The sequence below is a fragment of the Peromyscus californicus genome, unplaced genomic scaffold (genome assembly GCF_007827085.1).
Source record: "Peromyscus californicus insignis strain IS unplaced genomic scaffold, ASM782708v3 Scaffold_16__1_contigs__length_79575227, whole genome shotgun sequence".
NCBI classification, from domain to species: domain Eukaryota; kingdom Metazoa; phylum Chordata; class Mammalia; order Rodentia; family Cricetidae; genus Peromyscus; species Peromyscus californicus.
The window spans coordinates 59,543,269-59,562,040 of NW_026294458.1; the positions used below are offsets into that span (position 1 = coordinate 59,543,269).

Consider the following 18,772-nt stretch of genomic DNA (forward strand, 5'->3'; position numbering starts at 1 on the left):
ATTACAATCTCAAAGTTACACAACAACAACAAGAAAAGGAGTTAGATACAAGGAAACAAGAGAACTGGGCATGTTGTTAGTTGTGTTTCCTGATGCTTACAAGGCCCCTTAGTAGTCAAGCATCTTTGAAACAACAGAGTAGCATCACCACTACTCCAAAAACTAAAGCAACAGGGTATTTCCTCACACATGTTCACTAATGAAGGGTATGTGTCCTCAAAATACTTCAACTTTATTATAATATTCATATTGTGGTTTTGGTGCCCTTCCTCTTGTGGGCTTTTCTAGAGCTTCATGAAAATAACTACCCTAAAATGGAGACCTAGGCAACTGTGATCTCAGAGGGAAGTATAAGACAAATTGCTAAACGGTCTTATTAATAAAAAAAAAAAAACACAGAGGCCAATATTGGGGTTAAAACTGAGAGATCAGAGGAATAGGACAAGCCACAGCCAACCTCACCTTACCAACCCATGTACTTCCTGTATACCCATGCCTATATGCCTTTCTGTCCCTGACACCTCACTTCCTCTTTTCCCCCCTACCTACATCACTTCATCTTTCTGCCCAGCTCTGTCACTTCCTGTCTGTCTGTATAGACTTCCAGACCTTTATGGTCAACCAGTGTTGGAATTAAAGATGTGTGCCACCAATGCCTGGCTCTGTTCCCAGTGTGGCCTTGAACTCACAGAGATAAGGATAGATCTCTGCCTCCTAAGTGATAGGATTAAAGATGTGTGCTACCATTGCCTGACTTCTATGTTTACTATAGTGGCTGTATTTTTCCTCTGATTCTCAGATAAGCTTTATTGGGGTACATAGATAAAATATCACCACAGGGAAGAAGAGTTATCTTACACTATGAAAGTGCCACCACCTCATGCATAAAGCCTTCTTAAAAATTCACAGCATGGAACTTACAATGTTGCCACCCTGCTGAGACAGAGAACTTTAATTTCCCTTTTGAGGGTTTCCTTCGTTTTGCTCAACAAATTCCTGCTTAATGTCTACATGCCCATTAAATTCTTCCTTTAGGAAAACAAGAACTGAATGACTTCATGAGGTTATCATCCACACTGGTTCACTAGTGAAGGAGGCATAATGTTCACTGGAGGAATGATCTGAGGTTGATTTGATTTGCTAAGTTCTCAAATTCTTTAAAAAGCATACACATAATCTTCTCATGGCAATGGTTTGGGAAGAACAAAGCCAAAATCTCTGGAAAATACATGATTAAAATCTCTGTAGAGGTGCACAAGAAGGGACAAATACAGCCATTTGATGAATAGTGACATTTCAACCATATATGAGCCCATTCCTTGAGCATAGGCATAGCAGCCATGTCTAGTTCTTTAGTAGCATGAATATCAAAAGACATACATAAAGTAAATCACTAGAGGAAACATGGATGCCTCTGCCTCTGATGCAGGAGAACCCACTGTAAGCATTGAACCTGGGATGGAAAGGTATCCTGCAAGGCAGGAGTCAAGGAATACCACAAGTCACTAAAATCATCACAGTTCTGCTACAGCAGAAGTGTTACAGCTCTGCTCCAGGAAAGGTTTTGCCAATGCAAGTGTAACAACTCTGTCCCAGTGGTGGAGGATTTCCCTAGCGACAGTGTTGCAGCTCTGCTCAGGTCTGAAGAGGTGTTACAGCTCTGCCCTGCTAGCAGAAATTTTTCATAGATACAGCTCTGCTCTACTCTGATGAAAGTTGTTACACCTGGACTATATTCTGGTGAAAGTGTCCCACACCACAAGAAACCTCATTCAAGAGATTTATTGGGAAGGAAACATCCAGGAGGGTGGTTGCCTGAATTAGGATGAGAAGCAGTAGAAAAATGAGGGGAATACAGGGCTTATATAGGGTTTCTTGCATGGGAGAGGGGAGTTTTCCAAGGCGGAGATTTCCAGCATGGGGATTGGTGAAATTTCAAGTCCAGAGCTTGGTGGGATTCTGCGATCAGACTTTGGGGTAAGCTATGGGTTTGGCTGGATTTCCTACTCAGGAATTGGTTGCATTTTGTGCTCAGAGGCTAGTGGGGCAAGATCATGGATTAGCTGGAGTTTTAAGTCCTTGGCCCTGCCTGGTCTTAGGGTTAAGTCAGGGTCAGGGTATTTTTTCCCTTGGCCCAGGTCTCAGGTCAAGTCAGGGGCAGGATATTAGTTCCTTGGCCCTATTTACCCTACACCTATAAGCACAGCATCTATTCTCTTGATTCTATACTTTTTATTCTGTAGAAATGCTTCATGATATCTCTTTCTGCCTCCTACATACAAAGCCAAGATTGAGATTCCTCAGACTGGTGACACAAAACATGCACAAGACTCAGATTTTTTTTGTAGGGGCATATGATTGGCCAAAAGTTCATAGGAGAACAAAGGAGCTCCTCAAACCCTGCTCTCAAATGTCTATAGGAAATTGGCACATGACCAAATATCATGTCTCCCTGTTTTAATCCAATATCTGGGAGTGTTCATTAAAGAGCATGATGTTTGCAGATAGAAATACACTTGATATAAAGATTATTGTGGTGATACCATTCTCCAAGGTCATATGAATGACTTCTGATTATTAAACTTTAGAATGGTTTTATTTTGTAAATTGGCAATACAATTCAATTACCCTTTAATTAAGTTTAAAACTGTAGCCATTTAAATGATCTATACTTAAGATTGTTGTGGCTATCGCTCTGTATGCCATGAATGTGTTGCTCTGATTTGGTTGATAAATAAAACGCTGATTGGCCAGTAGCCAGGCAGGAAGTATAGTATAGGCAGGACAAGCAGAGAGGAGAATTGGGCAACAGGAAGGCTGAGTCAGGAGATGCTGCCAGTCGCCACTGCCATGAGAAGCAAGATGTAAAGATACCGGTAAGCCATGAGCCATGTGGCAACTTATAGATTAAAAGAAATGGGTTAATTTAAGATATAAGAACTAGATATAAAGAAGCTTGCCTTGGCCATACAGTTTATAAGTAATATAAGCCTCTGTGTGTTTATTTGGGTCTGAGCAGCTGTAGGAGACACAGGAAAACTTCAACTACATAGATTACTCTAATAGTTAATTAAATTAATATCAGTCACTCAATTTTAGCTGATATGGATTATTCTAGAGGAACATAGTTTTCTGACACATATATGAAAGACAATTCCATTTTACTTTATTTTTACATTTGTCATAATGCATATTTATTGAAAAAAATAATTTAACTATTATAAACTCAGTAAAATGATAATTTAATTTTTGTACTATGTCATTACAGCTTAATTTAGATAAAATTAATAATGACACAGTTATGTTTTTAAAACATGACACAAGTATATTTAATACTCATAATAATTTTGTATTATACATGTTAATTTATGTAGATAAATACTCACATAAAACAATGATTTTAGTTATCTTTGATATGAAATTAATACAATTATTCCATCACAGATTTAATGATATACTCAAGGTTGTTATTTTTAGTTATATATGGTAAAATGTTTTATTTGACAATTACTACCAGAAACATAACTTTTCAATATTTAGATATAAGGTCTTCATGTATACTCTTGACTTAGCCCTCAGGAATATTAAGTATGTTTTCCATAATATCTACAGTAAACATCTATATTCTTCTTAACTCTGCTTCTCATCCTGCATAAAGCACACTTTATTCTAACTCATTTTCCATACTCCATGCTCTGCTGCCCATGCAACTACAGGCCATCATTCCTCCCCTGCACTACCTGCTTTACCATTTTCTCAAACATCTTTTCTCTTGAGTAACTCATTCTGTTAGACAGTTGTCTCTAAATCAATGGAATCATCCTTGTGGTCCACTGAAATTGCTTGGAGCATATTTAACTATCAATACATACGTGTAAAAACTATAGACAGTGAGGAATAGAACAGTCCAAATTCTAGTAGTGTGTACAATGATGGGATTTACTTTTTAAGAGAATCCCTCTGAAAATACCAAACCCCCCCTCCTCAAACCCCTCACAGGGTTTCATTTACATCATCTAGGTTAAGGCTTATGACACCATCTCCAACTGAACAAACACTTCAAATACATTGGCCCCTTCTATAAATCATAAGGCATTTGCTTATGAAATGTTTTCTGAACTTCTAAGTAGCTTACAGAGATAAAATGATTCTAAAGAGAATAACATGCTATTTTATATATATTCTCTTTCATGTCAACTTCCAATAAGAAGGTTGGAGGAAGAAAAGATAATGAAGAATCAGATCATTTTCCTTAAAAGTAATCCCACCTCTGTTGAAGTCATGGAGTCTGGGTGGTACTTTTTAAAGGATGTGATACTTAGCCATTGTTTCTACATGTTCCTCCTGTTTATAGTTTTTTATATGTTCTGTTCAATAAATGTTCCATTGCCTGTGAAGACCGGGGGGAAAATACTGGTGCTCTAAGGGCATCTTAAGGGAGTATTCACACTGTAATAGGCCTATTTTAAACTCAGAGTAGCGTTTTGCTTTTCCTGACAACTGTATTTTCATCTCCAAATTCATCACAGAAATCTCCCCTGACATAAAATCAGAAATCTTTTTTCCTGCATTATGGGGCTCTTATTTTATGTTTAATCTTTTGCATCCGAAAACTAAAGCAAACCTTCTCTATTTCCTCTGCTTGGATCCTGCAAAACAGTGTTAGGTCATTCAAAAAAATTCTCTATTTTCAGATAAATATTATGAATTTATTGTAACATGAGTTCAGTTAAATTCAGAAAAATGTTGAATCCCGTCTTTTGAATTTACCCTGAAGCTAATTTTCATGAAGTCTATTTCTGTAAGATACTGAGTTTACCCACAGGCTGAAGTATGTTAAACCGGAGTCTCAGTCAGCTATATAAGTAAGTGACACAAACGATTTGGCAGATATCATTAAATACTTTTACCAATCATCTCTGTTTCTTGTGGAGATGTGGACATGTTCTTGATACTGAATCCTTCTGTCGGAGGGAAACCTGGCTGTCCAGCCAAGATCCATTTTTCCTTGCCAAGCAGCTCTGTAGCTCTGAAATACGCTCTCACTGAGACTGCCCTGACCCAGCTGGCATCGGCTGGCAGGAAAACACGCTGGTGAGAGCAGAGTGTGTCTCACTCTTTGAGATGAGTTATACTTCTACAGTGTGGATATTCTACTCTAATTTTTTGACTACTCAATAAGGAGCCATGACACCAAGACAACTCACTCTGTGCAAGCTCCTGGCTGGTATCAAAGACCCACACAAATTCTTGCTCCAAAACAGACAGATACTCAGTCCAGATAATCACTGACACACACTTGACCTCTGAAAGCTACAGATATTTAGGATATTGGACTGGAAATTTTTCTCATGAAATTAAATGACTTATTTGCACAATTTGGAGGAATTAAAAATCTTGTGTGTGTGTGTGTGTGTCTACTTACTGTTGTTATTACTATATACATTTAATCTATTTTGAGATTGTAAAGTTTCTTAATGTTAATAATATTTACCTTAAATGGGTAGCATGGCAGTGATGTAAAATGGCCCCTTTCTCTGTGGGTTAAATAGCTATGAATGGACTATAGTTGTATGGTGACATATTTTAAAAAGAAGTCGTTCATTACAGAAACATATTTTTGAGAGCTGGGAATCTCTTACAAAGGTCAAATAATTTTAAAGTCAAGTGGTGAAATTAAATGACTAAGAAATATTTGGAATGCAAGTTGCTGCTTAGAAATTTGCCAGTGGAAAAATTTAGGATAAACAGCAAAAGCAAAAATTATTTGTTAGAACTTAGAATTAAATAAGCAGGCAAGTTAAAGGGTAAAACATTTGAAGTTATGTGTCTCCAGAGCTATAGGCCCACTTTATTTGACATCTTCCTCAACCATCATTAAATTATTTTGATTAGGATTTTAAGTGTATGATAAATTCAAAGTATTTTCTAGTTCATAATATATGAAATAGCCCCAAATCTCTAACTATCCAATCAAATACGAGGTTAGGTTATCCTGAAAGTGGGTTTTTTTTTTCAAGTACCTTCCTCTCTAACTCCATGCTTTGCACAAATCAAACCCCAAGACTCTGTGTCTTTTCTGCCTTTGTTTCAGTCTGGAAAATTTATTCAGCAAGATTCAATGCCAATATCACAATTGTTAGAAAGGGATCTTGGCCTCCGGACAGAGTGAATTGTTCCCTTGCTTCCGTCATTAAACTATACTTTCTTCTATTACAATTATTAGAAAACTTGGCTCTCAGTTGTAAGCTATGTGTTCCACGACCTTGGGAAGCCTTTATGTTCCTTCCTCCTTCCTCAAAATTTATACATACTTTAAATTCATTTAGTGCTCATTGGTTAGAGAGACAATACGTATACTTAATCTCTACCAAGGTGTTATTTCTGGATCTCATGATCTTCTCTCTAGTTCTTGACTTTTCTGTCTATATCTCCACACACACCACCTCTGATTGTGACACTTAGTTTAGTAATTCACAAATGGAAAATATATGCTTTTATTTTTATGTTAACCCAATGCTACTTTTGAAGTTTGGTTCCTTTGGAAAATGTAGTCTTTTGTTAAACAATGCTGTTTCTTCTAGTGCCATGCTTATGCTCCAGTCAACTGGAGCGGTGAAGCCTTGGGATGGTGGGAGGGAATCCATTCAGTTTGCAGTGTTTCCACCAGTGTTAGCATCCACTGAAAGGCCAGATGTTTTGAGAGCCGGGAATCCAGTCTTTGCTCCTCAATGTCATAGGGAGTGATGATTTGTCTCTTTTATCCATTTGGTCCACACCAAATGGACTCCATAGAACTCCAGCCTGTCTCAGCTACCTCTGGAACACTTCCTAGAACTCCAAGTGTATCAAGCTACTCGTGTGTCACCTATAGTAATGCAGGATTCATGGAAATCTCTTTAATTCCTCATCACTCTATTGTACTCTGGGAGCAAGACACCATCCTACTATTCCCTGCCTCTTGCTAATGAAGGAAAATGTGTTAAGCCTCTTCTATGATTGTCACCTGGATATGCAATGCACATATCAAGAGGGTTTGGTTGGATGTCTTTGGGTTTTTGTATTGATGGTGTTGTTTACAAGTAGATAGATTAGTAGGTGAGACCAAAGAGCTTTGTTTTATTTGTTTTGAATACCAAAGAATACCTAACCTATCATGGATTCTGACACCAGTAAATTTTCATTATCTCTTTAAAAATCAAACTCTAATATAGCTTTCCTGGAATAATTTTGGGAAGCTGTCTACTTATTATTGTCTAACAAAATGCTAATGATCTTAGAGTGTGGTAATTTTAGGTTATAGAATGTCTCACATAAGTGGGCATAATTTCTACTAATGTTTGTAAGCAAGTAGAGCAATCTAAATACACACCCCTTATGGACAAAAGAAACTTGAGTTTAACATGCTTAAGTAAGTCACATGGCATCATACACCCAGGCAGTAGTAGATGTGGGCCACAAATGGCACTGCTCAGTCACTGTACCCTCTGTACTCCACACCTGGAGCTTATGTTTCCATACCAGCATTAATTGTTTCCCACCACTGAGCAAACCAAGTATTTCATCCCATTCCATCACTTAGGGCGCTTTAAATAAGTGGTATGTATAACCACAACATCAAATATCCAGATTTAATATTTCTTAGGTTTTTTTTAAGATTGCACATGAAATAAAAAAAAATCCAATGTTTTCATGAACTCTAACTTAGTTAACCCAACTCAATGTAATAATTTATAGAAATGAAACAATTCCTTTAATCTAGTAAAGTTACACTGTACTAAACCTTTACAGCAACACAGTTCAGTAGGTAGGCACTTTCCAGTCTGTAGACAAAACTGACACATAAGTTTTCAGGGAAAGCATCTTTAAGAACGATTGTATGACAGTGGTGTCAGAATGAGTTTGGGAACAAAGTTAGGCGCTGTAGCATAGTGCTGTAGCATATAGCACACAAGCTACTGGATCCTTTCACCTATCTACCCAGTGGCAGAGAACTCAACATACAATAATGTTAGGTATTCCTTTCCCAAAGGTTAAGCACCAGTGGTGTGGCTATAAAATTCTATGACTCCATGCAATATTTGAAGGAGTCAAGTCCTAATAAAATATTTTTAAAATACTAACCCTAACCTTTACACATCTCTTCTAAGACAAAAAGGGGCTGGTGAGTACAGAGTGGCTTATGGACTTTGCTGCTGTCTGGTACGTTTAATATTGAGTTATCCACAATGTGTTCTGTTCTGGTGTGTTTGACCATCCCGGACTTAACAGACTAAGTAATTTTACTGCACCTATTTATTTACGTGTATGTGTGGGAGGGGATGGGTATGGGTGTGCATGTGGAGGTCAGACGACAGCTTTGTGAAGACAGCTCTCTCCTTCTACCTTGTGGGTCTCAGGCTTTGAATCCGTGATTAGTGTTGGCAGCAAGTACTTTTGCCAGCCGACTCATCTTGCCAGTGTTAAGCAAAAGTTTTAGCGAGTCTTGTCCTTGAATTTATGACTGTGACAGTAATGCATTGTACCCTGATACTATTATCAGTCAGATGAAAATACTCTGAAACTCATTCAATTAAATGATTCTACACTGAAGTACCTCTGGGAATATTTAATGTGTTAATGCAGTTTACCAGAAGAATGTATCACCTAAATCATCTCTAATGTTTTTGGCAATACAAATTTATTTCTGTGAATTGCAATTGAGTAAGTGTGAGTATATAGAACAAAACTCTGAGCTATAGTTAAAAATGCCTAAAATATCCATGAATTCTAAAGCCTGAGCCTGAGTTAATAGTACTATTCCTATGTATTGTCTGAGCAGGGTTAAAAAGACCACAAAATTTGAAAAGCTAAGACCTCACATTAATCATTACATGTCCATCACCAAGCACAGTGTGAGTGTGTGGTGGATACTTAATAAATTTTATTAAACATTTCAACAAAATAATACATTTGTGAATATATGATATTGGATAATTATAAAGTAGTTTATAAATATAAAAGAGAATCATAATAGAACTCATTTTAACCCGAATTTATTCTAAATTATTTTCCTGCCATTATAATTTTAGTAACTAAAGGTTTGTTTTCTTCTGTATAGAGGGATATAATTAGCTAGTCCTGATAACTATCATTAGAGTCAGATATTAAAACAGCAATGACATTGGAAGGATGATAGTAGAATATAAAAAGAAAAGCAGCAAATGAAATATAAACATCAGTTTGAATTCAACATAATGGAACATTGTTGGCATTATTTTGTTAAGTTTGAGCTTAACATGGTTGCTACAGATGATGAGGCAGGAGGATGGCAAGGCAAAGCCATCCTAGTCTGTCCCTTCCTGGACATAGTGACACATGCTTGCAACCTTAGGAATGTGACAGAATTCCTAAGAGTTAGAGGCCAGCCCAGTTTACAATCCTAATACCCTGTTGCAAAAACAGAAGACAAAAAGGCAAGTAAATTGTTTAGATCCTTGTTTGGCTCAAGAATAATAACAAAAGCCAGAACAGAACTTTTATTTTCAAGATACATTATTGTCAGTGGCATACCAGTTTTACGATACAGAGGATGACTTGAAATGATCACAACATAAAGTTTTACAGTCAAAAGCATCCCAGACTTGAGATTCATTTAACGTAACTTCTCACAGCACATCTCTGATGTCTTAAAAGACTGTGTTGTCTGCTCCCCATCCATTAGTCTTCCTGCTCCTCAAGGTCATTTGCTCACTCATTTGCACTGTTAGATTTATCAAGCAGCATTTTTATCAATGTCCTGACTGAATTCAATTTGATGAGTTCTATATTTTGAGCAGTATGTTTGAGGCATTTATTTAGAGGGTTTTTCTTACAGGAACGTCCTTTCAAGAAGTAAAACTGCCTGTCAAGCTGTTTATGACTTGGTTGAGGACTGCAATTGCAAGCCAATCATGGAGTGTAAGTTACCAATTCAGGCACAGCTTGCATTTTCTCCAGATATAAATCCTTGAAAAAAATTATCCCTGGGTCCATTATACTCACATGAATTTACTGACAGATAACATAAAGAACAACAAACAATAAATGTTTCTGAAAGGAAGAATGCAAACACATCTAATTGTAAAAATACAACTCTATTTCATTACACCAAATTTATTATACTTCTTGAGAATAGAAGTTACAGAGGAGCAAAAATATGATTCCCATGCTTTCCCTGATCAAACATCTGAGCAGTCTGTGCACCTTTGAAGGGAAGTTAAAAAAAAAAATAGTCTCTCAATGGGCATGTTTCAATCAGTCATCTTATGATTAGAGAAAGATCAACTTTTACAAAATCATGCAGCAAAATAAGTCAAACCTAAAATAAATTTGTCTGAAGTCCTAGATAACATGACCGTGCCCCTTCTGAGCTGATTCTGTTTCACGTCAGAGACACATTGAACAAAGGGCTGTGAGGGGGGTAGATGATGAGAGTGTCCCAGGCTGTCCATCAGTCATTCCTAGCTGTGCTCACTCCACTGTCAACACTTCAAATAGAAATGACAATATGAATATTGTCAGTGAGAGTTGTGCCACATACATTACTCACTCTCCTCCCCTCCTGCATCTGCACTCTCTCTTAAAGTGATATCACAGCTTCTTACCAAGACACTGTGAGAAACGGGGTTGACAAGTTAGGGGCCACCTCTTCACCTCCTTGTTCCCTCAGGGGATAGCAGGGGGGCATTTTCACACAAACCATTTGAAGACGAACTCTAAAGCAACAATACAACTCCCAGAACAATGATAAGGAATTTTAAGTACAAGTCCTTTATCTACAAGAGTTCAGTGTATTTGGAGCACTTTCTTTGCTATTCCAAAGTCTACAAGTACATTAGGAAACAAACTACAATTGTGTTACTGATGTAAAATTACAGAGAAGAGAAGAAACACAGCGCCATTTTCTCCACAGAGCAGTGTAACACATTGATCTGAAATGTAAGTCACTACTGTTTCCACCAAAACTTCAGTCCTTTTGTACTGTAATTTTTTTGCCTCTATAGTATTACAGCTATTGGAAATTTGTTGTGTGCTCTGTTCTTTTCAAAATAGTATTTTATAAACAAAATAATTTTGTGATATTCTTTCCCCTCCCACAACTTTTTCCAGATCCTCTCCACTTTTCTACCCACCCATTTTGTGTTCTTTCTCTCCACCCCCTCTCAAAATGAAACAAAAAAATAAAGGTCAAAACAAACAAATCCCAGTAAGACAAAAAATACCCAAGCAACAACAACAAAACACACACACACACACACACACACACACACACACACACACACACACACACATACACACACACACACACACACACACACACACACACACACACACACCATGATGTCTGTTTTGTGTTGTGCATGGGACCTGTCCTGGAGTGAGGCTGACACACACCAGTGACACTCCATTGGAGAAAACTGATTTTTATTTTCTAAGCAGGTGTCAACTTCAAATAACTTCTTTGTCAGGAATGGTGATCAACATACACGTCCCCTTCTCAGTGCTGGAATCTTGTCTGGTTTGAATTTGTACAGGTCTTGTATATGTTGTCACAGTCTCTCTAAGTTCATGTGTCCTGGCTTTGTTGTTTCTGGGTGATACTGTCTCCTTGGAGTCATCCATGGCCTCTGGTCTTCACAGTCTTTCTACCTTTTCTTCTGTATAGATCCCTGATCCCTGAGGAGAGGGGCTTGATAAAGACATTCTACTTAAGACTGAGTGCTCCAAGGCCTCTTACTCTCTGCACATTTTCAAATTGTGGGTCTCCGTGTTAATTATCATCTACTGCAAGAAGAGGCTTCTCTGACAAGGGTTGAGTGTTGTACTGGTCTATGGATATAGCAATATGTCATTAAGAATCATTTTATCATTATGGTCCTTTAGCATATCAATAGTAACAGTGATAGGTCTTTCTTTGAGGCCCAAGACATATCTAGTCTCAGATTCTTGGCCACATCACCAATGTCAGGTACAGGTTCCATCTCACAGAGTGTGCCTTAAATCTTATAAACAAAAAATTGATTGGTTACCCCCTCCACATTTGTGGCACTCGTACCAGTACACCTTGCAGTGAGGTCATTGTTGTAGGTCACAGGGTTTGTAGCTCGGCAACATCGATGATTGCTTTTCTCTTCCCATAGTGTAAACAAATATCTTCCAGCACCACAAATGCTAGTCAGTAATAGGCAAGATTCTTTCTGGGCATGGATTTTGTGCTTGTTGTGGTTCATTGGACTATGAATCAAAATGCATTTTTAAATAATGTCTTAGAGTTTCTGTTGCTGTGATTAAAAACACCACAGCCAAAAGTATCTTGGGGAAGAAAGGGTTTATTTGGCTTACAATTCCACGTCACAGTCCGCCATCAAAAGAAGCCAGGGTAGGAACTCAAGGCAGATAACTACAGGCAGAAACTAAAGCAGAAACCAAGGATAAATTCTACTTACTGGCTTGCTTGCTCATGGCATGCACAGCTTGCTTTCTTACACAACTTGGGCTCTTACTTCTTACTAGATCCTTTTCAGATAGTTGATTGTATGTCTCTGCAGAAACAACAGAGCCATCACTAATTCCATTCTTCTAGTTTTGAGACTCATTCTTAGAAGACAGACTACTCTCCACCACCACCACCACTGCCTTTTGCTTTTGTCAGCTATATTTATTCTCATTTCTGCAAATTATCCTTGCTTCCCACCATGCTCAACCTAAACACTTCTTTTTATTTTGTAAAATATGGAAATAAAACTACTTAGTAATAACTTGTCTTTTCTATGAAGATTTCTTTGGATGTTCTGAAAGCAGAAAAGAGTCACCCTCTCTCACATTGAGTGACAGACATGTTATTGTGCTGTTTATTATTGGATAAGTTTGTCATGAACATTACCTTTCTCTTTCCAGACTCATAGTAAACTCTTGTGGGGAATATATCTACTTAATACTCCTCTTTCTGTTTCAGTACTTTAGTGCCTACTACAACTTACATGATGATGATGAAATTCACATGTGGATTCGTTCTGTCTATCTATCTATCTATCTATCTATCTATCTATCTATCTATCTACCTATCTATCATCTGTCTATCTGTCTGTCTATCATGTGTATATACATGTATGTCTGCCCCCCTTCTCTCAATGAATTGCACAAATATGGAATCAAATGGAGAAAAATTAGCCAGGTGATTTTTCAATGTATCTCTAATAGAAAGAGTTTAGCTCATGTTTGTATAAGATATACACGACGTATGTGAGACCCCATTAGCACTCCTTCCTACTATATAGGTAGCATGTAATGATACTTTTCCAAGTATAGATAGAGTCAGCTTAATAATTCAGAGAAAAAATATTTGGAAGGATATAAATATGACCTTAAATTCTATCCCTATAATTTATAAACTTGTAAAAGTATCTTAAACTCTCTGCTCCTTGTTTCATTATTTCCACAAAAAAAGTGCTTACTTTCTGCAAGATCCTAGAAGACGGAATGAGTAGTAAAGACATGGCCAGTGTGTTGACAAGCACAACCTATGTGCACAGTGATCACGGAACAAAATTAAGGGGAAAGTGAGACACAATCACCCCTCGGAAGGAGCACTTGGACCATCTCCCCCTTCATTACCAGCAAAAGTAGATTCCATTGTTATTTTATATTGAAAGCACGTGTTCAGCTCAGTTTTCAGAATGTGTAGTCTGATATGATTATAGGAAGCCCGAACCTTATTAAACAGACAACTTAGGGCCTCCAGCAGTTGGCACCTGTTTGAGGCTAGGATTCATAACAATGCAAGAGTTCTGCTCTGTCTCTCTCCCTCCTCCCCATCTCTATCAGTAGTCAGATGTACTTCAGAATGATCAGAGTATGCAGTCAAGATACCTGGGTGACTATAAGCTTTCTGGTTCTACAAGTTCACAAAAGCTCATGGTTCCTGGTGGAAAAGAAGTGAAGCTGAATACAGATGCCCTCGTGATTGCCACTATGGACAGAATATGCATCTATGAGAGAACTTAAGCCCCAATCTAATGGTATTTAGAGATGGTGTTTAGAAAGTAATTCAGTTTAGACAAGGCCATAAGGTTAGACACACATGAATTAGGGTTCATAAATAAGCAAGTCATAACTCATAAGAAAAACCATAAAGAAACTCAGTGATAGTTCTCCTCCAATGAAGAAGCAGCCATCTGCAAATCGGGGAGCAAGTGCTCTGGTTATGCTGAGACCTATGCACCAGACTCAGGCTTGAGGAGCCTTCTCAACTCTAAGAAGCAGATGTTTCTCATTTAAGTTACCTATTCTGAAGGAGTTTTCTTTGGTAGCCAGATTTAACTAAGACCCAAGACTCCTTGGATGTTCACTTTGGCCAGTCTCTCTCATGGTACTCTTATTCCCAACAAAGCCATTATGTCCCTTGGCTGTCCTCAGTGTCTTGACTCAGCTCCTACTCACAACAAACACCTCCTCCTCCTGGAGTCTTTTCTTAGTCCACAGATCCCCAAAAGAGACACTGGAAAACTGAAAATAATTCTTGAAGGTGGCACACAGCCAACTCTCAAGTATCACCATTTGTTTCACCAAAACGAGATCACCTTCTTTTTATTCCTCCTTTTCAGTCCCATCTTTAGCTACCATGTTTTTACAGTCTGAGCTGGATCTAATCCACAGTACCCTGTACTGATCTCAGGCATAAGTTGAATCAGTCATCTATCATTCATCCTGCCCTTAAGTAAATCCGAATATTGCATTGGAGAAGCTGATGGAGAATGAGATAGCTTCATAACTCTTTTTGTTCTAATATCAGTTCCCATAGCAACTTCCAGTCTAACCCTTTATGGTGGGAAGGTGGCTTAATATCTAATGATCACTTCAACATCCTGACATCTGCCTTGATATCTCTCCTGTGACATCCTGGTCAAGACTGAGGAGAATTATACTAGCCAGGAATCCTATTTTTTACCTCCAAGATTGACTGAATAATTTGCTAGGCCAAGTACAAAATGAATATTAACTAAGGTCCTCACAAATTATTAACAACGTCAAGATGTTGACAGCAGAGCTGTGTGCTTCCTATGTGGAGTGCCCAGTGAAGGCAGCTGCATGTCCATATAGCCCTTCTAGACAGCAGAGTATCATGGCTCATCTTTCCTTCCCATCCTATCTCATACCACCTCCATTAGATGTCCCTGTGTGGCACATACTGAGATTCTTAACAAATCCTTGCCAAAGACCCACTGTGGCACCTTATTTCACTACTCAGAACTTAGCTCATGCTGCAGCAAAAACCAATATAAGGGAAAGAGCCTTCTTCAAAATTAACCGGTCTCTTTCCTGATAAGGAAATAAGAATCTCCCAAATGGGAAAATAAAAGACTGAAAAAAATGAGTGACACAAAAATGCTAGATCAAATTTAGAAACATTAAGAAAATATTCATTAATAGAATTCCAAGTGAAATGTTTTATTTTTAATATTCAATTCAAAAATGTCCTGTATATGATTTTAGTCAATTGCATTTAATTAAATAAATCAGAAATGTACCTACAGCACGTAAAATGTCACTACCTGTACAAGTGGCTTCTTTGGTTTTGCTTTGAAAAAAATAATAACAAAGCAATGGAACAAAGAAAAGAGAAACAAGAAAGCTCCACATTCAGGTCCACGGAGGTTGAAAGTGCAGGGAATAATCCATCAAATCTCTAATGTGTGCCATTATTTCCATTACAGTACTTCGTACTGAGAAAAAAAAAAATGAGGTATTTCTTAGAAGGGGGAGGTTTGCCTTTCTAATTCAATGACACGGGAGCTAGCATCCCCGAGGTAAGGTTCAGCAAGAGCTCATCGCCAGTGTGGAGACGCAGACACCGCAGATACAATCCATCTCTCTGACACACGAGGGGCCTCATTTGGGGGCTGCCAGAGTCGGCTAGATGAGAATGTCACAGAAAACAGAAAAGAGAGCAATGGGCCAGGCCTATTATCGTTCCTATCTAGGAACAGTGCCACAAAGTGATTCAGAGATAATTATTCTGACATGAAGAGGTAGAAATTCCACCCATGGCCATCACGATCCACACAGGCAGTTAAGGAGTTAAGGGAGTAGGAAACTGTGAGCCAGCCCAGGAAATAGTTCTGGTATAGGTGCTGAGTCATCTTTTCAGGTCCATTCAAGATTGATGATATGTTACCATCTCCCATCCCTCAAATTCTAAACAAACAAAAAAACAGAAAGCCGCCAAAAGCAAACCAGACAACAACAAAACCCATGAAAGCCTGCTAATAGACACAACAATATTGGGAAAGGTAATGAAAATGCGGTGTGTAGGTAGAGATGGATTGAGTATAGCATATGGAGTAATTCAGTTCCAGTTTCATGCCTGAGGCTCCCTCACTGAAAGGATAATAACATAGAGTAAAATACAAGTAATCCGGAACAGGCTGTCCGTATAAGGACTAATGGGTTTACACAGATAAACACAGCCAAATGCAAGGAACACTGGATGGTCGTTTGACGCTCTACGGCATGGAAAAGGTTTTAGGCTACCTTCAAATAAGGAGCATTTGTAATTAGCCCCTTCATTCCTTACCAAACCTCATGGCCACTTGTAGGAATTACATGGTTACTGTTATACTTCCAGACCTGTGATTTGACCTGTGACCTCAAAATCTATATAATGTTATTTCTTCCTAAAAAGAGCCAATACTCTACAAAGGTTCTTGCCTCCCCCATACACTCCCTGCCTTTAATTTTAAACAGAACTTCTTTGGGGGAAGAAGACAATTAGTGCAAAATTCATCAGAAGGCGTCTCAACCTGTTCTCCAGTCTCTAGCCAGGAACTCTCTGGAAGGAGGCCATTTAACTCTCATTATTTCTTAGGCCATGGCCTATTTTTCCAGGCTGTTGTATAAGGCAAATCCATTACTTCATTTCTCATAGCCTCTCTACAAAAGACAAAAGCAGACGGATCTTCCCAAACTCTGACAGAATATTGTGCACGGCCAAGTGGGCTGAAAATGCGGGCTGCCAAGTTGGCCAGCACAGCTCCATGTATCACTCTCTTTCCAGAGCTTCAGCAATAACAAAGAGACTGACCCCTAACAAATGTGAGGGGAGGGGGGTTGTGGGGAGCTTGTATGTTCCTACTTAGAGCCATGACTCTCTGAAGCAGGCAAGAGACATTTCCATCAAGACTATCCTCTTCACGTAGTATGGTCTAGAAACCAACATTTACAAATAAATAATGCTGTCATATTTATTTACAAACACATAACTTCATGTTGAGGAGATATCAACTGAAATGACTTAAGCCATCACCATACAAAAGTCTTTTATGCTCACACTCTGCAGACAGCTAATGCATTATCTGCGTTCCTCACAAGCATTTTATGATCATTACACTAACAAATAGCTTCATTTTTGAGTGTTTGCCAAGGTTGTGATAAGTGTTGTACATGATCACCTACTTCTCATTATTACTCTGAAGTTACTCTGAATCTGCACTGGAGAATACTGTAGTTCAATGCTCAGACATTTGTTCCAGCTAGTGGTGATAGGTAGAATCATTACTTCCTCTCAGAAGAGAGCTGTTTAAATATAACACTGCTTCTTCATAATTTCCTTGCTTTTAAGATGGTCAGTCACAGATATTCCAGCCTCATTTCTTTCATCCACACTTATGCATAGAACAATGACCTTCCATAACATGATGAGGAAATATTTTTGTCCTTGAGGAATATTTTAAATGTTATGTGTCAACTTTAACATTATGGGAAGGCTTGGAGGAGCATGTCCCCAGAGCAGTAATTTCTCTTCCAAGTGGCGCTCATCATTCCTAGAAGTTTATTCTCTGTCTCTATCCCTGCCTCTGTTTCTTTCTGTGTCTCTGCGTCTCTGTCTCTGTCTCTATTTCTGTTTCTCTCTCTTTCCCCCATCTCCTCATCTCTCCTTCCTTCCTGCCTCAATCCTCCTCCTCTTTCCCCTTCTTCCTCTATGCCCAGTGTGTGATCAGTGTCCTTTATGTCTGTGCAGTATAATATGAAGACTGACTCCCATTTGCCCTCTTTTCTCATAGACCAATAACAAAGCATTCTGACCATGGGGGCCACATTTTCAATGGCTGCAAAACCTCTGGTGGTGGTCAGGAGTTTGGAAACGCTACAGTCCCAAAACACTCAATCAAGTCATTCAGCCAGTGGCATTTCACATAATGCTGCATGATTAAAGACTATGAAGGTTAAACATTCTAACCGCACACATATGCCTAGCAGTGGTCTTTTGGAAACCTCTATTCTGAGGAACCATCTGGACATTCCAGGTGATTTCCATGCCTACTGATGGGAGCTTACTCCATCACATATAACAGTTAGGGCAACCCAGCAGAGAGTGCATTTCACATCCCCTTTTGTTTCGGGTTCGATAAGAAGAGCCAAAGGCTGACTTCACTCCCATCAACAGGCTATTAAGTCATACAGCTATAGGAATTTAGATCTTGCTCCTGAGCCCTTTGCAAATGCAGATTTTCACTGAGACTCAGGATAAGAAACCAAAGTTACAGAAGGATCCATTTCAGCTGGATTCAAGGAAAAGCTTCCAAACAGCACAAACACTATGAGATTTGCAAGGGTTCTCAAGTGATCTGAATAAGTTATTCATGAAGGAGTTGAGCCAGGTCTCTTGGTGGTTATCCATCTTCACACTTTCATCACAACAGGAAAAGGCTCAGAGTTGAGGCTGGCAGCTTGAGTCCAGACCTAAGAATCCTCA

At 38.5% G+C, this 18,772-nt stretch overlaps 2 long non-coding RNA genes across 12 annotated transcripts in view; one reads left to right on the forward strand and one right to left on the reverse strand.

Annotated features, from left to right (window-relative positions):
• Positions 1–18,772, forward strand: part of LOC128112177 (uncharacterized) — a 610,610-nt gene that overhangs the window by 553,696 nt on the left and 38,142 nt on the right. For 4 of the 5 annotated variants that reach the window (XR_008218883.1, XR_008218880.1, XR_008218882.1 and 1 more), the window contains one exon: positions 9,857–9,939. The exons of the other annotated variant lie outside the window; for it this stretch is intronic. This is a non-coding gene — a long non-coding RNA (uncharacterized LOC128112177). The remainder of the gene's footprint in view (positions 1–9,856; positions 9,940–18,772) is intronic. 5 annotated transcript variants of the gene reach the window in all.
• Positions 1–18,772, reverse strand: part of LOC128112178 (uncharacterized) — a 149,494-nt gene that overhangs the window by 74,899 nt on the left and 55,823 nt on the right. The window lies entirely within an intron of this gene.